We start from the raw sequence: 24,540 nt of genomic DNA, 5'->3' as shown, positions 1-24,540 counted from the left end.
TTTTGCTGACTAGAAAGTTCCAAAAAATGAAGAACTGAAGAAATAGGAAAAAGGGGGGCAGTTTGGGTTACTTCATTGTCTCATTACAATGACATAATATTAACAGTGTAGTAATAAATTTTGTCTCCTAATATGTCCAGATCAACCACTACAATTAGGCTACATTTTTAACAGACATTTATTTCACTGATGCCTTTCTGAGAAACGAAAGTTAAAAATGGACTCATTCAATTGTATGGGCAGTCTGTCAGTCTAAAACGGACAAGATAATACATGTTCTATTTTTTTACGTCCGTTTTTCACTGACAGTCAAAAAAACTGCAGTGTGAATAACCCTACAGACTACCATTGGTCTTAAAACAGACATGTGATGGCTGTTAAAAAAAACATCCAGCACAGTCGTGTGCATGTAGCCCTATTCTTCTGAAATGTATCATAATTATATCATTCATACTGTTGACTAATATAGAATACTATACACCAGACTGGATCAAGACCTCTGGAGGCCCATGGGATGAGCAAGTATGAACATACCATATCTGCGGATGCAAATAGGGGAGACATGGTGTCATGACCCCATTATTTGCATGTGCACATTTACACATTAATAATCTACTTACCTGGAAACAGATGGACATGGATTAGGCTGAAATCCTCATGCAAGAGCCAAGGAGCAACTTGATTGGAGGAAGAGTCAACAGTTGCCACGAGGATCGACCTATAAGAGAAGGAGAAAGACAGCTGCGCACGCACATAAGTGGCAGTGAAGAAACCTGCACTTGCTTGAAAAATGGAAGACCTCCTAAAACAATTAATAAAAAAAAACTGAAACTCGCAGAGCTGAAGAATGGCTAAAGCGATGTCTTCGGGAGGAGCGAAACATCGATGAAGCGGATCTTCAATCATCCAATCCGGTCTGCGCAGCAGCCTCAGGCAGGAGCGCAGAGCCGGACACAAGAAATTGCATAAATACTGCACTCCACCGCAGCGATTCTTCCCAGTCTCCACTTCCGTCAAAAAGAAACCGCAAGGAAAAAAGAAACTATTCTCCACATCAAGACACCAGAAGATGCACAAATAGAAATTATTCTGAGTCATGCAGCATAAGAGGCAGTGAATAGAAAAGAGCTTTATCTCATATTGGCAACTGTGTCTCATCATCATCCACCTCATTAAACAGTAATTGCCGTTCCCCACCGTCATCTTCTTGTGATTGTGGATGCTCGAGAGTTTGGGAATCAGGGCACAAGATCTGTCCCTCTTCAAGCGTGCTTGGCGAGAGGGCCAAATCAAGGAATGGCGCTGAAAAGAGCTCCTCGGAATATCCGAGTGTGGGATCACTTGTTTGCCCAGACTCTCCATGGTGAGAGGAAGGAGGATCAGGGTGAGGATTGGGTTGAGCAGACTCTTGGCTACTGAGACTGGACTTGGTGGAAGACAGGGTCGTGCTTAACCAACTGGAAGCATTATCTGCTGAAATCTAACAGACCACCTGGTCGTACTGGTCTGACTTCAAGAGTGGTGTTCTGCGCCACCCTGCAAACTGGCACATGAAGCTAGGTATCGTTGATGATTGTTTTTCTTGTGCTCTGGCAGCAGGTACAGTTTCACTGCACCCAGGGCCACAGCCTCTGCGTGCACTATCAGCATCGCGGCCAGTGCCACGTCCCTTACTGCTCGCTTTCTTCATATTAAATGTTATATATGATTGAAAGTCTGTCACACGTACAGTAGCGTAGAATTTGGAAGTGTATGCGCAAACAAATTTAAAAAGGTATTTGGGATGTGGAAACGTCACACAGGAGATATCCCGCAGGTAATGTCAATGCTGTCACCAGCGGCTAATGAAAAATTACAGGGAATGTCACATGTATTTGGGATGAGGAAACGTTATACAGGAGAGGTACCACCGGTAATGTCACTGTCCGTAGCGTCTACGCAAAAAAGAACACTGTATGTCACAGATACATTTTTGAAGCGCACACTTTACACTGCAGATGTGGCCCTGGTAATGTCACTGTCAGAAGCGGACACTGTCTATTGACAAAGTACACTGTATGTCACTGATATTTTTGGGATGTGCACACTTTACACTGGAGATGTGGCGCAGCTAATGTTACTGTCCACAGTGGACACCGTCTATGGAATACAGTACACTGGATGTCAGATATTTTTTTGGATGCGCACACTTTACACTGGAGATGTGGTGCAGCTAAAGTCACTGTCCGCAGCGGACACCGTCTACAGAAAAAGTACACTATGTCACAGATATTTTTTGTATGCGCACATTTTACACATAAGATGTGGCCCAGCTAATGTCACTGACCGCAGCGGACAATGTCTACAGAAAAAGGGCACTGTATGTCACAGATATTTTTTGGATGCGCATACTTTACACAGAAGATGTGGCTCAGCTAATGGCACTGTCAGCAGCGGGCACCGTCTACGGAAAAAGTACACTGGATGTCAGATATTTTTTGGATGCGCACACTTGACACTGGAGATGTCGCGCAGCTAATGTCACTGTCTGCAGCTGACAACGTCTACGGAAAAAGTACACTGGATGTCTCAGATAAATTTTTTCAGCACACACGTTACACTGCAGATGTGGCACTGGTTATGTCACTGTCAGAAGCGGACACCGTCTATTGAAAAAGTACAGTGAGGGCAGTACTTATCTGCACATTTATTGGCTGCATAGCAGCCAAGAAACGTGCGGGGCGGAGACTCGAGCATTGCGTCCCAGCACATGGGGTCTTCGGCCGAATATCGCCATGTGCCTAACATCGAGATTCTCGAGCCGAACCGGTGGTTAGTTATATTATATAATAGGTAACATTAAGTACCGTGGCCAATATCTTTCCACTAATCATTTTTTTTTACTAATTTAAGGTGGGTAATCATTATTTACTAACGGCTAATAAATTATAATCACAATTGGGATCTATGGCATCTTGCCGGTTTCTCATTCCATTTTTGGGGGGATAGTGCAACTTCAAAAACACAAACTTTTCTAATAGTGACTGATGGTATGGTACATGAAGTGAACTCAAAACAACCCATAGCAGCTCTTCATAATGTCTATTTAATACTACTGTACAGTACAACATGTAAGACCACATCCAATGTCATGACCCAAGCTTGCAATGAGTTGGAATTCCTACTTGATGAGACTTTATTGAAGTGCCTACAGCTTCAATCACACAACCGTATTTTTGGTCCGTGCCTGATCTGCATTTTTGTAGATCAAGCGAACCCATTCATTTCTATGGGTCAGCAAAAAAAAAAAAAAACGGACAGCACACGGATGTCACTCCATGTGCTGTCCACATCCATTGCAAATTATACAGTGGTTCAAGCAAAAATTACAGCAACAAAAATTGTGATTTGCGGACTGCAAATGTTTTTTTTCCTCACATTATACTGTGATCCTAATGGTATTTTCCAGTAGTAATGGTTTAGTTAACACAAAAATACAGTTCTAAAATGGCTAAAAATAAATCTTAAAAGAAATGGCGTTTACTAGGAAGCGGTGTAGAAATAAGTTAACTTCACAGTTTTTTGTAGAGCCCATTTATTTAAAGGGGTTGTCTCACCTCAGAAATAGCATTTATTATTTAGAGAAAGTTAATGCAATAATCGTAATAATAATATTTATATAGAGCCACCATATTCCGCAGCACTTTACAAATTACTTACTAATGTATTGTGACTGTCCATATTGCCTTTTTTCTGGCGTGATTCATTTTTCCATCACATTATACACAGCTTGTATCTAGGTGTTACGACCACCCTGCAATCCAGTATTCGTGGTGATGCTTACACATTATGGGAAAAAGTGGCGGCCTCTCTGTCAGCTGGGACTGGGGAAGTATGCAGAGGCCAGCACTTTTTCCTATAATGTACAAGCATGGCCACCGCTTCCTATATTGTGCAAGCACCACCACCACCGATGGATTGCAGGGTGGTCTGTAACAATGGAATCGGGCAGTGTATAATGTGATAGAAAAATGAATCCATCCAGCAAATGAAGCAATATGGTTAATAACAATATATTAGTAATTGGCTTGTATTACCTTTATCTACATGATAAATGCCACTTACTGAAGTGAGACTACCCCTTTAAAGAAGTTACCCCATGATTAATGTAAAAGATAAAAATCTGACATCATATAGTACATGACAGTGTCTTTCTAACAAAGCTATAACCAGCCCTGTATCTAACATGGATCCAGGTGTCTCCTCAATCATTCTCAGGGGGCGAGTCTATGGCCATGCAATATGGAATGCCTCTTACAGGCTTCCGTGGTGCATTCTGTCATAGAATTCTGTTTTGGTCTGGTGTAGCGGAATCCATAACGTGATTTTTTGATAACCCTTACCTGTCAGCCGAACTTGAAAACATGAGTTTGCTCATCAGTTATCTCAATATCTCTCCACTGAACTTTTGGCTAACAGCTGGAAGCTGACAGTTGTGGCTGTAGGTGTCCACTTGGTAGAAAAACAGGCTTTTATTAGTTGGCTTGGCCTGGATGTGATCAAGGTGATGGGTGTCTGGTCCCTAATGCCCTTGTAGCAGACTGATTCGATGCAAAGAGCTCCTTGACCTGAATCATGGGAGCTGGCTCCCAAGCGAGAGTGAGCCGAAAACACAGACAGGGCAAAGGGCAGGCACAGTAGCAGTCTGCAGAAAATAAATGTTTTGGGGAGGCATCAGTTGCCCAGCCCTACTAGCCTCGTTATGATCAACAGGCATTAGATTAAATTATTCTAGAACTGGAGCATACCTCAAAACTTTTGAAAAACAGAAAGAAGGGTAATATGGATGTTGCGCATAGCTCGCCACAGCAATTGTTTTCATACCAGCGCTGCTCCAGATGTTTAGAACACTTATAGAGAAAATCGCGAATATCAGCAGACTTCCTCCATTATAAATTTATGCGCAAACAAAAGTACTTCACCTCTCTCATCTCCTCACTCTCAAATAACCTAAAATAACGTTTTGACACTTTTCATTCCCTTCTAATCCTTAAGGTTCCAGAACCTGTCACTGACCTCTGCGCTGATGGCATGGCCACTTACTTCAGAGACAAGATTGGCAGTATCCGGCAGGAAATAATCTCCTAGTTCCAAAACAATTTCAATCCTCCTCCCTCCCATTCTTCCATATTGTCACGACCCCTGGTCATGGTCGTGACTCCTTGGGAGCCGCATGCAGTTATCCGCGGTCTGGTGTTGTCGCAACCGCAGCTGGGGGCATTTAGTGGTTTGCCTCAGGTGCGGTTGCCGCGAATAACAGGCATGCGTGCGGTTGCCCTTGGCAACGTGTTTTGGTGTGCACGTCCTTCGTCTGTGTTTGTGTGCACTTCCTGGTCTGTTTGTTGTGCACGAGGTTGTATGCACTTGGACACCTCCCTTCACCTGCGGTTGTCCGCGGCAACGTCTGGTGTTGTGGCAACCGCAGCTGGGGGCACTGGTGTTAGAGGCCCAGGGGGACGCCCCGGTCTCTTGCCCCTCAGAGAAATTGTTTGTACCGTTGAACCTACGTCTCGAATTATTAAAGGAACATCATAATTCGGCACTTGCTGGGCACCCGGGTAGTAAAGCAACCTTAGAGCTATTGTCTCGTCGTTTTTGGTGGCCAAGGTTGCGTCAGGATGTATTGGATTTTGTGTCTTCTTGTTCTACCTGTGCGCGCGCAAAAGTTTCACATACACATCCTGCAGGGTCTCTATTACCACTCGTCATTCCCAATAGACCATGGACACATCTGTCTATGGATTTTATCACTGACTTACCTTTGTCTGCGGGTAAAACAGTGATTTTGGTAGTAGTGGACAGGTTTAGCAAAATGGCACACTTTATTGCGTTACCCGCACTACCTAATGCTAAAACTCTTGCTCAGGTATTCGTCAGTGAGATCGTGAAGCTTCACGGGGTCCCCTCCGATGTTGTTTAGGATCGGGGAACCCAGTTTATTTCTAAATTTTGGAAAGCTTTTTGTTCCCGTTTGGGGGTTCACTTGTCCTTTTCCTCAGCTTTCCATCCTCAGTCGAATGGACAGACTGAGCGTACCAACCAAAACCTGGAGACATATCTAAGATGTTTTGTGTCTGAAAACCAAGAGTTGTGGTCGTCATATTTACCGTTAGCTGAGTTTGCCATAAATAATCGCCGTCAGGAATCCACTGGCAAGTCACCTTTTCTTGGTGCATATGGTTTTCATCCCCAATTCTGTACTTTCAAAGAGGGGGGGTCTTCTAGGGTTCCCGAAGAGGAACGGTTTTCGTCATCTCTTTCATCAGTATGGCAGAAGGAGGAGACAGGAGGCTGCTCCAGCCTGCATGGCTGAGAGCAACCTACTGAAGCCTGCAAGAGACTCAGGCTATATAGGCCAAAAGGCCACACCCACCAGTCAACCACACCCAGTGACAACACACACACTGGGAAGGGAGTTAACCCTTCCTACACCACAGAAGGGAAAACACCAACTTAAAGGGGAATAACACACACACTCACTCACCTGTCACCGCTGGCAACGGCATGCGTGGCCACCGTGTCCTGCAGAACAACCAGCAGGCAGAGACCCTGCCACCACATGCACAACACCAGACGTTGCCGCGGACAACCGCAGGTGAAGGGAGGTGTCCAAGTGCATACAACCTCGTGCACAACAAACAGACCAGGAAGTGCACACAAACACAGACGAAGGACGTGCACACCAAAACACGTTGCCAAGGGCAACCGCACGCATGCCTGTTATTCGCGGCAACCGCACCTGAGGCAAACCACTAAATGCCCCCAGCTGCGGTTGCGACAACACCAGACCGCGGATAACTGCATGCGGCTCCCAAGGAGTCACGACCATGACCAGGGGTCGTGACACATATGCTCTCTCTCCTCTTTTGACTCTATAACAGATGAAGAAGTCTCCAGGCTCCTCTCTTCTTCTCAACCCACGACCTGTAGCAGTGATCCTATTCCATCACACCTCCTCCAGTCCCTCTCCCCGGCTGTCATTACTCACCTAACTAAAATTTTGAACCTCTCTCTCTCTTTTGGTATCTTTCCCTTCTCTTTCAAACACTCTGTTATAACCCCATTACTAAAAAAATATCTCTTGACCCGACCTGTGCTGCTAACTACCGACCTGTTTCTAACCTCCCCTTCATCTCTAAACTGCTTGAAAGTCTTGTCTACTCTCGCTTAATAAGCTATCTCTCTGCAAACTCTCTTCTTGACCCCTTACAATCTACCTTTCGCCCTCTTCACTCTACAGAAACTGCCCTAACTAAAGTGTCTAACGATCTCATGACAGCAAAAAGAAATGGTGATGATCCTCTACTGATTCTTCTGGATCTCTCTGCAGTGTTTGATACCATAGACCATAAACTCCTCCTCACCATGCTCCACTCAATTGGCCTTAATGACACTGCTCTCTCTTGGTTTTCTTCCTATCTCTCTGGCCGCTGCTTTAGTGTATCATTCGCTGGCTCCTCTTCTTCTCCCCTTTTGTCTTGATGTTGACGTTCCTCAGGGCTCAGTACTAGGCCCTCTACTCTTCTCCCTCTACACAGCCCCCATCAGACAGACTATCAGTAGATCTGGCTTTCAGTACCATCTCTATGCTGATGACACACAACTATACATTTCATCCCCTGACACCACCCCTGCTTTGCTCCAAAACACCAGTAATTGTCTGGCAGCTGTCTTTAACATCATGTCCACTCTGTATCTAAAACTGAACCTCTCAAAAATGAAACTTCTTGTCTGTCCCCCATCTACTAACCCACCTAAACTTGATATTTAAATTTTGGTCTGCAGCACTATCATAACTCCTGTGCAACATGCCTGCTGTCTTGGGGCCATGTTTGACTCAAATCTTTCCTTTGTTCCCCATATTAAATCACTTGCACGCTCTTGTCGTCTGCACCTCAAAAATATCACCAGAATCTGCCCTTTTCTTATGGTAGAAACATGAAAAACTCTGTTGCCTTAATTCATTCTCGTCTTGACTTATGCAACGCATTAATAATTGGTCTCCCTCTCACTAAACTCTCTCCCCTTCAGTCTGTCCTAAATGCTGCAGCCAGGCTCATCTATCTATCTAACAACTACACTGATGCTACTAGTCTGTGCCAGTCACTTCACTGGTTGCTCATTCACTAGAGAATACAGTTCAGACTTCTCACCCTCACCCACAAAGCTCTCCACAGTGCTGCACCTCCATACATCTCCTCCCTCATTTCCGTCTACCACCCTACTCGTGCTCTCCATTCTGTTAGTGACCTGAGATTAACATCCTCCATAATTCGTACCTCTCACTTATGTCTTCAAGACTTTTCTCGAGCTACACCTACTCTCTGGAACACTCTGCCCCGGAATATCAGGTCAATTCACAATTTCTCCACCTTCAAACATGCCTTAAAAACACATCTTTTCAGGCAGGTTTATCAAGCTACTTAAAATTACTATTCTCCGGGTAAACCTCTCCCCTGCCAACTCCTCTGGCCTGAACTCGATCCTCTAACTGTCCCAAACCCGCAGCAGATTGTCCGGCACCACTTCTTTTAGTTCAATAATGGCTTGAATCAGTGGCGTACATATAGAAGTAAAGGCCTCATAGCAAGGGTCAAACTAGGCCCCCCCACACAGGACAGAAGGGTTTCTGCCTAAACCCCTTTTAATGACCCTTGGGCCATTTTTTTACTGCCTCATTTGCTAAAAGTTGTTCCTTTAGAGGGTAGAGTCCTGACCAAGTTTTCACCTCCAGTAGAAGAGGAGATAATCCCAACTAAGACTGTACCCTCTCTTGCTCTGGGCCCCATAGCAGTCACATGGTCTGCCACTATGGTAGTTACACCCCTGGCTTGAATCCTACTTATCACAATCAACTTCCTTATGTGTCACCCCCAATTCCTCATAGATTGTAAGCTATTGTGAGCAGGACCCTGACTTCTAGTGTTTCAGTTCTATATTAGCCATTTACTTTTGTTTTGTACACAAACCCAATGAAATTGTAAAGCACTGCAGAATATGGTGGTGCTATACAAATAAATATTACTATTGTTATTATTATTACTAGACCGACCCTCTAACGCTGCCCAAAACAGAACGATACACACCCAGTACTCTTAATGCCTCCACATAGTAATTACTCCCCTTTTGTGCCAGCACACAGTAGTAATGCCCACACTGTGCCTCTTTCACAGTAGTTATGACCACACTGCGACCCTCACAGTAGTAGTTATGGTCAGTTATATGCCCCCTTCAGAGGAAGTAATAAAATAAAAAATAAACTATAAATACTCACCTGGTTCCTCTGAGGATCGCAGCTGCCAGCACTCCCAAGCAGCAGCAATGAGGATATAGATTGTGCTTGCTATGTAGGAGGAGCAGAGGCAGATTCACGGCTGGCATACTCCTCCTAAACAAACCAACAGTGCGATATGTGACAGATATCGTGGTGCTGCTGGGGAGAGCCAGCAGTTGAATGCTGAAGTGGGGTGCGGATAGTTCCTGCTTCACAATTACAATCAGCTATCTCTGCGTTCAATGGATGCAGAGACAGCTGAGAGCAGGACATACCTCAGCTATTCCGGGACCGCAGGACAGCAACAAAAATCCAGGACTGTCCCACTGGATCTTGGATGGTTGGGAGGTATGCTGGAGGTGTGGACTATAATGTCATTATTGAGCCATCCACCTACTCAGTCCTTCAAAGAGAATCTTCAGCAAACTGTAGTGTCCCCCTAGGTAGGGGTGGGCACTACACAAGTGTCAATTGGGTAACGTGTTACTTCTGCTCACAAGGGACAGTGACATTATATTAATCTATGCACTTAATGTATTTTTCAATGTGTTTTTACATGTATGGTTTCCCTGTCATATGCTTATCAGGCCTAGTTGGGTGTAATTAAACATTCCAGACACTAGAGGGAGATAGGGAGCCCCTAGTATAAATGTCCAGGCCCAGACAGGGAGTGGTTAGGTCATAGTCAGGAGTCTGTGGAGACAGAAGTGAGAAGGCACCAGCCCAGGATATGCTGAGGGCCTCCTCCTGACATGCAGCTAGACAGTCCTGGTTCCTAGCTGCACCAGGAGGCTAGAAGGAGTACAGCCTGCTTGGAGACCGTGTGTATTCCAGGGGACTAGAGGAGTCACCTCGTCAGCCTGAAGCTCCTGAGGCTAAGGATTGCTCAGTAGAGACACCCCAGTAGTAGGACAGCACCTCCTGGGAGCAACCTGCAGCCACCTTTCCAAGCCAGCAGACAAAGACAGCTAGGAAAAGAAGGTATTGTAACCTTAAGCAAGTGCCAATACTGGAGGAAGGATTTTATACCAAGGATTTAAGCCGGCACTTAGGCATCCGGGCCTTGGGATCCAGCCAGCTAGCATAGCTGTGGGGATAGAGCAGCATTGTACTGCAAAGCATTAACTGTTTACCCTCCAAGTATCTTGCAAGAATGAAACCTGCTGTGAAGTAAACCTGCTGTGCATTTTGTACTGTAAAGGACTGCATTATACACCACTGCAACTGATTGTAAAAAGTTGGACTGTTTCACCAAGTAAAGCAACGTTTGGTTCACCAACTGTCTACTCTATTAATCCTCCTGCAAACCGGTGTGCCACCGTTACAGGCACTGGCATCACGATTCTTAAAGGGACCTTACCTAAGGCACTCAAAACACCTACAACATCCAGGGCACCTCACCCACCATCAGGCCTGGTCCCTATCTACAGAGTGTGCCCCAGAGGAACTAGTGTCTGCCTCTCCTTCACTGTCGCATGCCTGCCCAGGGTTCTCCTCAGAAAAGTGAGTAACCCCCGATTGCCCATACCGTGACCTTACTGTCGCTAATACCCTGCAGGTCTGGCGTGTTGCAAAACCAGGGCAAATAATAACATACAGAAGCTTCTTTCCCTGCTCTGATGACGTTCCATGTACAAGCCCGAGGGAGCAGTAGGAGCAGGTCTGCCTCTGTGCACGACGATGCTGGTTGGAGTTATAAGCCATGCTCCCTGCCCTGCCCAATCTGCTGGCTGAGCTGTCTGCCCTGTCTCCCCTCCCACTGGACTCTTCAGCAAAGTTTAACCCCTTCTACCATCAGCAGCACAGACTTAGGGCTGGAGGCTCTGCCTCAGGTGCTGAGCGGCTTCAGGGTTTCCTCTTCTCCAGGCGCTGAAGAGACAAATGCTGTGCAAAGGATTCTCCTTTCCTCCTAACCCTGCAAACATAGAGCGGACAAACACCGTAGGAGTTCTCTCCTCTGTACTCTTTTGCTGGCTGTGAGGAAGTGTCTGCAGAGCATTGCACAAGAACAGGTAGGGGAGGATCCTGTGTGTATCAGCAATGTCATTGTACCATACAAATGGGACTTCTAGTCCTACATATACAACATGGGTATCTTAGCAGTCAGACTGCAGGCAGGGCAGCAATTTTATTTACTCCCTTTGTAGAGCAGGGGGAGGAGAAAGGTGGTCTTTGTTGACACCCACAAATATTTATGAGAAAAACCTTTAGAGATTATTGTTACACCCCCCACAGCTCTGCAACTGCTTGTCAACAAAGGGTCAAAACAGAACTAGGGAAATTAGGAAATATATATATTTTTTTTTTGCCTAAAAATTAGCTTATGTATATATTGCTAACATCAGATTTACACTAGTGATGAGCGAGCATGCTCGGCCGAAAACCTGTTCGGCTCAAGCATCGCTATGCTTGACAGATCCAAGTGCTCGGCCGAATAATTCTGATGCTTGAATACAATTTAATACAACAGAAGTCAATAGGAGACAATCAGGCACCCCCTGCTCGGAAGACAAGCGGTGTCTGGTTCATAAAAAAGGTTAGAAATTGATGGAAACCGCATCAAAATGGTTTAACAACAACATTAAAGGGGTTGTCTGAGTTATTTATTTTTTTTGTTCATTCTATGTTCCTAACTAGGCAAATGTAACAGCTTTCCAATTAACTCACTTTTTCTCCAGTGGCTGGTTTCTCAGATTTCACTGAGGGTCACATGACCTGTGATGTCAGCTTCTCTCCCTGCTCTGATAAAGTTCGTTTACAAGCCTGTAAACGAGACGTCACTGTGCTGGCTATGCCCCCCTTCACTGCCGGCTGTCTGCTCTATCCTAGGATTCTTAACCCCTTCAGCTGCACAGACTGGCTAGCAGCAGCAGGAAGCCAGTTTCTCTATGTATTCCTATGGGAGCCTCAATGTCAGTCTCATAGGAACGAATAGAGAACTAACTGACTTCCTGTCTTGTGTCAGTTGCAGATCAGAGTACTGGTCACTAGGGATGAGCGAACTCGAACTGTATAGTTCGGGTTCGTACCGAATTTTGGGGTGTCCGTGACACGGACCCGAACCCGGACATTTTCGTAAAAGTCCGGGTTCGGGTTCGGTGTTCGTCGCTTTCTTCGCGCTTTTGTGACGCTTTCTTGGCGCTTTTTGAAAGGCTGCAAAGCAGCCAATCAACAAGCGTCATACTACTTGCCCCAAGAGGCCATCACAGCCATGCCTACTATTGGCATGGCTGTGATTGGCCAGAGCACCATGTGACCCAGCCTCTATTTAAGCTGGAGTCACATAGCGCCGCCCGTCACTTTGCTCTGATTAGCGTAGGGAGAGGTTGCGGCTGCGACAGTAGGGCGAGATTAGGCAGATTAACTCCTCCAAAGGACTTGATTAACTGATCGATCTGCAGCTGTGGATCATTGAGCTGCTGATCCTCAATTGCTCACTGTTTTTAGGCTGCCCAGACCGTTTGTCAGTCACATTTTTCTGGGGTGATCGGCGGCCATTTTGTGTCTTGTGGTGCGCCAGCACAAGCTGCGACCAAGTGCATTTAACCCTCAATGGTGTGGTTGTTTTTTGGCTAAAGCCTACATCAGGGTGAAGCTGTCACACCAAGTGCATTTAACCAGCAATAGTCTGTTCATTTTTTGGCCATATACAAAATCAGGGGCAAGCTGCGCCTGTCACCAAGTGCATTTAACCCTCAATGGTGTGGTTGTTTTTTGGCTAAAGCCTACATCAGGGTGAAGCTGTCACACCAAGTGCATTTAACCAGCAATAGTCTGTTCATTTTTTGGCCATATACTAAATCAGGGGCAAGCTGCGCCTGTCACCAAGTGCATTTAACCCTCAATGGTGTGGTTGTTTTTTGGCTAAAGCCTACATCAGGGTGAAGCTGTCACACCAAGTGCATTTAACCAGCAATAGTCTGTTTATTTTTTGGCCATATCCCAGTCTAATTCTGTCACTAAATCCATACCGGTCACCCAGCGCCTAAATACTAGGCCTCAAATTTATATCCCGCTAAATCTGTCCTTAGTGCTGTAGCTGGGCGAGTTATTTAGTGTCCGTTCAAGCACATTTCTTGTTCTGGGTTGAAATACAATTCCCAATTTAGCAATTTCATAATTTAGTGGTTTCTGCTATATCAGAGCTATTTGAAATCTATCCCTAAAAGGGTATATAATATTCAAGGTGCACATTGGGTCATTCAGAATAACTTCACACACACCCGCTACTGTGTATTTCCAAGTCTAATTCTGGCACTAAACCCATACCTGTCACCCAGCGCCTAAATACTAGGCCTCAAATTTATATCCCGCTAAATCTGTCCCTAGTGCTGTAGCTGGGCGAGTTATTTAGTGTCCGTTCAAGCACATTTCTTGTTCTGGGTTGAAATACAATTCCCAATTTAGCAATTTCATAATTTAGTGGTTTCTGCTATATCAGAGCTATTTGAAATCTATCCCTAAAAGGGTATATAATATTCAAGGTGCACATTGGGTCATTCAGAATAACTTCACACACACCCGCTACTGTGTATTTCCAAGTCTAATTCTGGCACTAAACCCATACCTGTCACCCAGCGCCTAAATACTAGGCCTCAAATTTATATCCCGCTAAATCTGTCCCTAGTGCTGTAGCTGGGCGAGTTATTTAGTGTCCGTTCAAGCACATTTCTTGTTCTGGGTTGAAATACAATTCCCAATTTAGCAATTTCATAATTTAGTGGTTTCTGCTATATCAGAGCTATTTGAAATCTATCCCTAAAAGGGTATATAATATTCAAGGTGCACATAGGGTCATTCAGAATAACTTCACACACCCGCTACTGTGCATTTCCAAATCTAATTCTGTCACTAAACCCATACCTGTCACCCAGCGCCTAAATACTAGGCCTCAAATTTATATCCCGCTAAATCTGTCCTTAGTGCTGTAGCTGGGCGAGTTATTTAGTGTCCGTTCAAGCACATTTCTTGTTCTGGGTTGAAATACAATTCCCAATTTAGCAATTTCATAATTTAGTGGTTTCTGCTATATCAGAGCTATTTGAAATCTATCCCTAAAAGGGTATATAATATTCAAGGTGCACATTGGGTCATTCAGAATAACTTCACACACACCCGCTACTGTGTATTTCCAAGTCTAATTCTGGCACTAAACCCATACCTGTCACCCAGCGCCTAAATACTAGGCCTCAAATTTATATCCCGCTAAATCTGTCCCTAGTGCTGTAGCTGGGCGAGTTATTTAGTGTCCGTTCAAGCACATTTCTTGTTCTGGGTTGAAATACAATTCCCAATTTAGCAATTTCATAATTTAGTGGTTTCTGCTATATCAGAGCTATTTGAAATCTATCCCTAAAAGGGTATATAATATTCAAGGTGCACATAGGGTCATTCAGAATAACTTCACACACCCGCTACTGTGCATTTCCAAATCTAATTCTGTCACTAAACCCATACCTGTCACCCAGCGCCTAAATACTAGGCCTCAAATTTATATCCCGCTAAATCTCTCGTTACCGCTGTCCTGTTGTGGCTGGGAAAGTTATTTAGTGTCCGTCAAAGCACATTTTTTGTTCTGGGTTGAAATACAATTCCCAATTTAGCAATTTCATAATTTAGTCGTTTCTGCTATATCAGAGCTATTTGAAATCTATCCCTAAAAGGGTAGATCATATTGAAGGTGCACATAGGGTCATTCAGAATAACTTCACACACACGCTTCTGTGCATTTCCAAGTCTAATTCTGTCACTAAATCCATACCGGTCACCCAGCGCCTAAATACTAGGCCTCAAATTTATATCCCGCTGAATTTGAATACAATACATTGGGCCAAATAATATATTTGTTGTTGTGGTGAACCATAACAATGAGAAAAACATCTAGTAAGGGACGCGGACGTGGACATGGTCGTGGTGGTGTTAGTGGACCCTCTGGTGCTGGGAGAGGACGTGGCCGTTCTGCCACATCCACACGTCCTAGTGTACCAACTACCTCAGGTCCCAGTAGCCGCCAGAATTTACAGCGATATATGGTGGGGCCCAATGCCGTTCTAAGGATGGTAAGGCCTGAGCAGGTACAGGCATTAGTCAATTGGGTGGCCGACAGTGGATCCAGCACGTTCACATTATCTCCCACCCAGTCTTCTGCAGAAAGCGCACAGATGGCGCCTGAAAACCAACCCCATCAGTCTGTCACATCACCCCCATGCATACCAGGGAAACTGTCTCAGCCTCAAGTTATGCAGCAGTCTCTTATGCTGTTTGAAGACTCCGCTGGCAGGGTTTCCCAAGGGCATCCACCTAGCCCTTCCCCAGCGGTGAAAGACATAGAATGCACTGACGCACAACCACTTATGTTTCCTGATGATGAGGACATGGGAATACCACCTCAGCATGTCTCTGATGATGACGAAACACAGGTGCCAACTGCTGCGTCTTTCTGCAGTGTGCAGACTGAACAGGAGGTCAGGGATCAAGACTGGGTGGAAGACGATGCAGGGGACGATGAGGTCCTAGACCCCACATGGAATGAAGGTCGTGCCACTGACTTTCACAGTTCGGAGGAAGAGGCAGTGGTGAGACCGAGCCAACAGCGTAGCAAAAGAGGGAGCAGTGGGCAAAAGCAGAACACCCGCCGCCAAGAGACTCCGCCTGCTACTGACCGCCGCCATCTGGGACCGAGCACCCCAAAGGCAGCTTCAAGGAGTTCCCTGGCATGGCACTTCTTCAAACAATGTGCTGACGACAAGACCCGAGTGGTTTGCACGCTGTGCCATCAGAGCCTGAAGCGAGGCATTAACGTTCTGAACCTGAGCACAACCTGCATGACCAGGCACCTGCATGCAAAGCATGAACTGCAGTGGAGTAAACACCTTAAAACCAAGGAAGTCACTCAGGCTCCCCCTGCTACCTCTTCTGCTGCTGCCGCCTCGGCCTATTCTGCTGCTGCCGCCTCGGCCTCTTCCTCCGCCTCTGGAGGAACGTTGGCACCTGCCGCCCAGCAAACAGGGGATGTACCACCAACACCACCACCACCACCTCCGTCACCAAGCGTCTCAACCATGTCACACGCCAGCGTTCAGCTCTCCATCTCACAAACATTTGATAGAAAGCGTAAATTCCCACCTAGCCACCCTCGATCCCTGGCCCTGAATGCCAGCATTTCTAAACTACTGGCCTATGAAATGCTGTCATTTAGGCTGGTGGACACAGACAGCTTCAAACAGCTCATGTCGCTTGCTGTCCCACAGTATGTTGTTCCCAGCCGGCACTACTTCTCCAAGAGAGCCGTGCCTTCCCTGCACAACCAAGTATCCGATAAAATCAAGTGTGCACTGCGCAACGCCATCTGTGGCAAGGTCCACCTAACCACAGATACGTGGACCAGTAAGCACGGCCAGGGACGCTATATCTCCCTAACTGCACACTGGGTAAATGTAGTGGCAGCTGGGCCCCAGGCGGAGAGCTGTTTGGCGCACGTCCTTCCGCCGCCAAGGATCGCAGGGCAACATTCTTTGCCTCCTGTTGCCACCTCCTCCTTCTCGGCTTCCTCCTCCTCTTCTTCCACCTGCTCATCCAGTCAGCCACACACCTTCACCACCAACTTCAGCACAGCCCGGGGTAAACGTCAGCAGGCCATTCTGAAACTCATATGTTTGGGGGACAGGCCCCACACCGCACAGGAGTTGTGGCGGGGTATAGAACAACAGACCGACGAGTGGTTGCTGCCGGTGAGCCTCAAGCCCGGCCTGGTGGTGTGTGATAATGGGCGAAATCTCGTTGCAGCTCTGGGACTAGCCAATTTGACGCACATCCCTTGCTTGGCGCATGTGCTGAATTTGGTGGTGCAGAAGTTCATTCACAACTACCCCGACATGTCAGAGCTGCTGCATAAAGTGCGGGCCGTCTGTTCGCGCTTCCGGCGTTCACATCCTGCTGCTGCTCGCCTGTCTGCGCTACAGCGTAACTTCGGCCTTCCCGCTCACCGCCTCATATGCGACGTGCCCACCAGGTGGAACTCCACCTTGCACATGCTGGACAGACTGTGCGAGCAGCAGCAGGCCATAGTGGAGTTTCAGCTGCAGCACGCACGGGTCAGTCGCACTACAGAACAGCACCACTTCACCACCAATGACTGGGCCTCCATGCGAGACCTGTGTGCCCTGTTGCGCTGTTTCGAGTACTCCACCAACATGGCCAGTGGCGATGACACCGTTATCAGCGTTACAATACCACTTCTATGTCTCCTTGAGAAAACACTTAGGGCGATGATGGAAGAGGAGGTGGCCCAGGAGGAGGAGGAGGAGGAAGAGGGGTCATTTTTAGCACTTTCAGGCCAGTCTCTTCGAAGTGACTCAGAGGGAGGTTTTTGGCAACAGCAGAGGCCAGGTACAAATGTGGCCAGCCAGGGCCCACTACTGGAGGACGAGGAGGACGAGGATGAGGAGGAGGTGGAGGAGGATGAGGATGAAGCATGGTCACAGCGGGGTGGCACCCAACGCAGCTCGGGTCCATCACTGGTGCGTGGCTGGGGGGAAAGGCAGGACGATGACGATACGCCTCCCACAGAGGACAGCTTGTCCTTACCCCTGGGCAGCCTGGCACACATGAGCGACTACATGCTGCAGTGCCTGCGCAACGACAGCAGAGTTGCCCACATTTTAACCTGTGCGGACTACTGGGTTGCCACCCTGCTGGATCCACGCTACAAAGACAATGTGCCCACCTTACTTCCTGCACTGGAGCGTGATAGGAAGATGCGCGAGTACAAGCGCACGTTGGTAGACGCGCTACTGAGAGCATTCCCAAATGTCACAGGGGAACAAGTGGAAGCCCAAGGCCAAGGCAGAGGAGGAGCAAGAGGTCGCCAAGGCAGCTGTGTCACGGCCAGCTCCTCTGAGGGCAGGGTTAGCATGGCAGAGATGTGGAAAACTTTTGTCAACACGCCACAGCTAACTGCACCACCACCTGATACGCAACGTGTTAGCAGGAGGCAACATTTCACTAACATGGTGGAACAGTACGTGTGCACACCCCTCCACGTACTGACTGATGGTTCGGCCCCATTCAACTTCTGGGTCTCTAAATTGTCCACGTGGCCAGAGCTAGCCTTTTATGCCTTGGAGGTGCTGGCCTGCCCGGCAGCCAGCGTTTTGTCTGAACGTGTATTCAGCACGGCAGGGGGCGTCATTACAGACAAACGCAGCCGCCTGTCTACAGCCAATGTGGACAAGCTGACGTTCATAAAAATGAACCAGGCATGGATCCCACAGGACCTGTCCGTCCCTTGTCCAGATTAGACATTAACTACCTCCCCATAACCATATATTATTGGACTCCAGGGCACTTCCTCATTCAATCCTATTTTTATTTTCATTTTACCATTATATTGCGAGGCTACCCAAAGTTGAATGAACCTCTCCTCTGCCTGTGTGCTAGGCCTAAATATATGCCAATGGACTGTTGCAGTGGTGGCTGACGTGAAGCCTCATTCTCTGCTATGACATGCAGACTGATTCTCTGCTGACATGAAGACAGATTCTCTGTTACGGGACCTCCCTCCTCTGCCTGGGTGCTGGGCCTAAATATATGCCAATGGACTGTTGCAGTGGTGGCTGACATGAAGCCTGATTCTCTGCTATGACATGCAGACTAATTCTCTGCTGACATGAAGCCAGATTGTCTGTTACGGGACCTCTCTCCTCTGCCTGGGTGCTGGGCCTAAATTTATGACAATGGACTGTTGCAGTGGTGGCTGACGTGAAGCCTGATTCTCTGCTATGACATGCAGACTGATTCTCTGCTGACATGAAGCCAGATTGTCTGTTACGGGACCTCTCTGCTCTGCCTGTGTGCTAGGCCTAAATATATGCCAATGGACTGTTGCAGTGGTGGCTGACGTGAAGCCTCATTCTCTGCTATGACATGCAGACTGATTCTCTGCTGACATGAAGCCAGATTGTCTGTTACGGGACCTCTCTGCTCTGCCTGTGTGCTAGGCCTAAATATATGCCAATGGACTGTTGCAGTGGTGGCTGACGTGAAGCCTGATTCTCTGCTATGACATGCAGACTGATTCTCTGCTGACATGAAGCCAGATTGTCTGTTACGGGACCTCTCTGCTCTGCCTGTGTGCTAGGCCTAAATATATGCCAATGGACTGTTGCAGTGGTGGGTGACGTGAAGCCTCATTCTCTGCTATGACATGCAGACTGATTCTCTGCTGACATGAAGACAGATTCTCTGTTACGGGACCTCCCTCCTCTGCCTGGGTGCTGGGCCTAAATATATGCCAATGGACTGTTGCAGTGGTGGCTGACATGAAGCCTGATTCTCTGCTATGACATGCAGACTAATTCTCTGCTGACATGAAGCCAGATTGTCTGTTACGGGACCTCTCTCCTCTGCCTGGGTGCTGGGCCTAAATTTATGACAATGGACTGTTGCAGTGGTGGCTGACGTGAAGCCTGATTCTCTGCTATGACATGCAGACTGATTCTCTGCTGACATGAAGCCAGATTGTCTGTTACGGGACCTCTCTGCTCTGCCTGTGTGCTAGGGCCTAAATATATGCCAATGGACTGTTGCAGTGGTGGCTGACGTGAAGCCTCATTCTCTGCTATGACATGCAGACTGATTCTCTGCTGACATGAAGCCAGATTGTCTGTTACGGGACCTCTCTCCTCTGCCTGTGTGTGTGCTGGGCCTAAATATATGCCAATGGACTGTTGCAGTGGTGGCTGACGTGAAGCCTCATTCTCTGCTATGACATGCAGACTAATTCTCTGCTGACATGAAGACAGATTCTCTGTTACGGGACCTCTCTCCTCTGCCTGGGTGCCGGGGCCTAAATATCTGAGAATGGACTGTTCCAGTGGTGGGTGACGGGAAGCCAGATTCTCTGCTATGGAACCTCTCTCCAATTGATTTTGGTTAATTTTTATTTATTTAATTTTTATTTTAATTCATTTCCCTATCCACATTTGTTTGCAGGGGATTTACCTACATGTTGCTGCCTTTTGCAGCCCTCTAGCTCTTTCCTGGGCTGTTTTACAGCCTTTTTAGTGCCGAAAAGTTCGGGTCCCCATTGACTTCAATGGGGTTCGGGTTCGGGACGAAGTTCGGATCGGGTTCGGATCCCGAACCCGAACATTTCCGGGATGTTCGGCCGAACTTCTCGAACCCGAACATCCAGGTGTTCGCTCAACTCTACTGGTCACATGGCACAGCTGAGGATCAGAAGGGAGGTTATAACTCACAAATACTGGTTAGAAGATTACATGCACTACAGTTTACATTGTACATTTCTAACAGGTCAGGGAATAAAAATTATTGTGGGAGTGCTTCTTTAACTTTAGTTCAGCAATTTCTGCTAAAGTAGTTATTCAGTTGAATCGAACTAAACAGGCTAGCCTTCCCTCCCTATATACATTAATAACCCACAATCCTGATGCAGGTTCACTACATTTGGTAGCCCTAACCACTGCAATATGCCACAAAACCTGCTGTTTTGAAGAAGCTCTGACCAAGTTGCCTGGCTTTAATTTTTTTAAAGAAAGTTAAAGATTGGGCTGAACACTCAAATACTGGAATACTGCATATATAAGGTAATACATTAATAATATTTATTCTCTGCAAGGCATACACAATAAAAGTTACTTAAAACTGACATATATAACAAACACATACATATAAGTCCTAAAATAAACTCTGCATTATATGGATCCAAATAAATGTGGCGATATATTGCAATATAGTATCAGTTGATCCTCTCACATGAATGGGTTAAAATACGTGAAGGGTTTCTACTATACCACTTCCTCAGTGGTCACCCCTGAGGAAGGGGTATACTGGAAACCCCGAAACGCGTTTGGTCAGGACCTGCTATATTTACGGATGAGCAACTGTATATTTGCCTTCATCCACCGTCTTCTTTGAAGAATTGCAGATTGAAAGATATCCCTCTGGAATCCCACCGACTCCCTGGTGTTGCCGGACACTGGCTGTACTATACACCTTGAGATTTCTGCGAACATCTGAACGTACTACACATCACAAACTTGGTCAATTGAGGACCTTATGAATGGGGCCGTTCACAAAGGATACTTACAGCAATAGAAGCCGTCCGGAAAGGTAAAAGGCGTTTTAGGAAGCGTGGTGTAGTGGGACGCCACAAATACACCGTGAATTCTTCTGCCATATCGCCTTATTTTATGACTGTTTTACAGTTCATTATATGACCGCTTCACATTTTACTATTCTGTCCTGGAACAGTGTGGGTATTTTCCTGCAGGTGGACAAACACACCTGTCGATTAATTAATTAATGACGCTGGCAAACTGAACTTGAGGTGTATACACACTCACCATTTAAACCTGAGGTGGATACATACCAAACCTTGCTGATTCTACTACTTCACACATTTTAACCCCTTCATATGAGAGGATCAACTGATACTATATTGCAATATATCGCCACATTTATTTGGATCCATATAATGCAGAGTTTATTTTAGGACTTATATGTCCGTGTTTGTTATATATGTCAGTTTTAAATCACTTTTATTGTGTATGCCTTGCAGAGAATAAATATTATTAATTTATTACCTTATAAATGCAGTATTCCAGTATTTGAGTGCTCAGACCAATCTTTAACTTTCTTTATCTATAATTGTGTTGGTTGGTTGGATCAACGGGGCTTTGTAGCACAACTCCTTTGTTAAAGGTACAGTTTTTTAATTCCAAAAAGCAGCACCGTTTTTCCTGTTTCACATAAACACAGACAGCACAATGTGTAGATTACAGAAATGAGAAAGTTTGCCGTCGTATATAAGCAGCATTTCAGTTTTTTCCAATTTCATAAAGAAGGTTGTGTTTCAGCACAGTCCAGAGTACAGCTATTTGTAAAAAAAAAATATGTAAGTTTGCTGATGTGTAAAAGTAGACTCTTTGGGGCTTCCGAGCTGTCTTACATTTAGGCCATTTTCTACACCTAAAACAGGCGTGGAAAATGGCAAATAAGACAGGCCTGCCTTCCCGTCCGCTTCCCTACCCACACCACGCCCACTTTTTTAGACCTGGCATAAGCATAGTGAAGTCGCAGATTGCGGCGCAAATTATTATAATATCTCTCAGCAGTGCTCCCTGCATTGTTATAATGCCTCTAGTAGTACCAACTAGTGCTCCATGCCTCCCTAGTGGTCCATGCTGCCTGAGTTGCCTGTGTCCCAGTGCAGGCTGCATTATGATATCATCTGGTCCACTTGTGCCGGGATGCAGGCCCACGTTACAACGTCATTGCGCCGCCTGAGACCCAGCACAGGAGGTTGAGATATGTGACCGCTGGCATCCGCATAATGCCTCATAACTGCCCTGCCGTCAACTGGCGCCTTCCGACTCGTATATCTGGGGGCTCCACTAATTGCGTGGTTTGCATGATGGTCAAGACCGCCACTGCATAGAGCGTGAGGGATTGGCCACTCTGAGTTGTGTGTTGTTTCATAGTTCACAGAGCTGCTGGCAAGTTCTGCATTATAAAAAAGTCGTTAGTATACCCATGTTATTAAACACATTTTATTACTGCATGACACCTCTCAGTTACAGCAAACACCTTTTACTGCAATAATGCTATTGGTATAACTGTGTTCTTGAATGTAGTACTGCAAAATACTGTTCAGTTATAGCAAAGTTGAAAATGCATTTTACTGCAATACTGCCATTAGTATACGCATGTTAGTGAATGCATTGTATTACTGCAAGGTAGCATTTAGTTACAGCACTACAGGGCGAAATTGAAGACACATTTTACTGCAATAAAACCATTAGTACAACCATATTAGTGAACGCATTGTATTACTTTAGATATTGTGTAATTACAGCTAAAGCATTTAATTGCAGAGTCTACTGTAGTATACCCATGTTAGTGAATGCATTTTACAGAAAAAACTGCATTAGCATACCCATTTTAGTGAACGTGTGTATAACTCAAGACACCCTGTAGTTACAGCAAAAGCATTTTACTTCAAAAACTGCATTAGTATGCCTGCTTTAGTGAACACATTTTACTGCAATAACTGCATTGGTATACCCATTATTGTAAACATTTATCACTTTAAGATACAGTGTAGTTACAGAAAAAACATTGCATTATTGCCAATGAAAATTGTTAATACCAGTGTGCTGCATGTTTAAAGAAGGGGATTGACATTTAATCTCACCTCTGTTATAAATTACAGCAAAGCCCTTGCAATTTTGCTAGTACCGTTTAATTATCTGTGTACTAGACTCATGACTTTTCATTTATGAGCCTCATAATAAAATGTCTGGTAAACGGAAGACTCAAAATATAAGTAGTATTTCAAACAGCAGTAGGAGCACCAGTTGTCCATCCAGTTATAGTAGTAGTAGCAGGCCACATTTCCCCCTCGCTTCCAATAGGTGCCACGTTATTCCAATGTGTATCCAAGGAGCATCAGGTATTGGCAAAGGAAGAAGTAGACCAGCCAGCCTATGTCTGGAATGCTTGTTTTGGGGTCAAATCACGCAAACAGAAACAAAGTCTTGGATATCATAACGATGAGATGGCCACCAATAATATCTGGACATAAGTTCAATGCTTTTATAAACCCCTAGACGCCCTGTTAGTTAGGAATTATGTCCCCAGGAGTGGAAGTGTGAACGTCTGGCCAAAGGAACATATGTTCTTCCTGGAGGGATATCTTTAATCTGAGCCAGAGAAATGGAGACTATATATGCTGGATCTATATGTGCTGAGGCTCCATCTCTTGATCAGAAGGATCAAAAAAACGAGACAAGGCATCACCCTTAATGTTCTTGTCTGCTGTATGACAATGCAACAAAACATTAAAAAACAAAAAATAGCAACCATCGGGCATGGCAGAGGTGAAGTTGCTGAGCGGATTGGAGAATTTTTGTGATCTGTGTAAATAACTACCTGATGATTTACTCTTTCTAACAGATGGAGCCACTCCTCCAAGGCCAACTCAATTGCCAGGTGCTCCCAGTTCCCGATAGAATAATTCCTTTCTGCAGATGAAAAGACTTTAGAAAAAAACACAGGTGCGCATCTTCATACAATCCCCTTTGTACGGCACCAGCACCTACAAACGACGATATCTAGATTTGTTTTATGATATCTGGATGGTGAAGGGCGGGTGAGAAGAGAAGGTCTGTTTCAACGTCTGTAAAGCAAGCTTAGCTTTCAGTGTC

This window comes from Bufo gargarizans, chromosome 7 (assembly GCF_014858855.1).
Source record: "Bufo gargarizans isolate SCDJY-AF-19 chromosome 7, ASM1485885v1, whole genome shotgun sequence".
NCBI classification, from domain to species: Eukaryota; Metazoa; Chordata; class Amphibia; order Anura; family Bufonidae; genus Bufo; species Bufo gargarizans.
The sequence above is the reverse complement of the archived record's forward strand: the minus strand, read 5'-3'. Positions refer to the sequence as shown.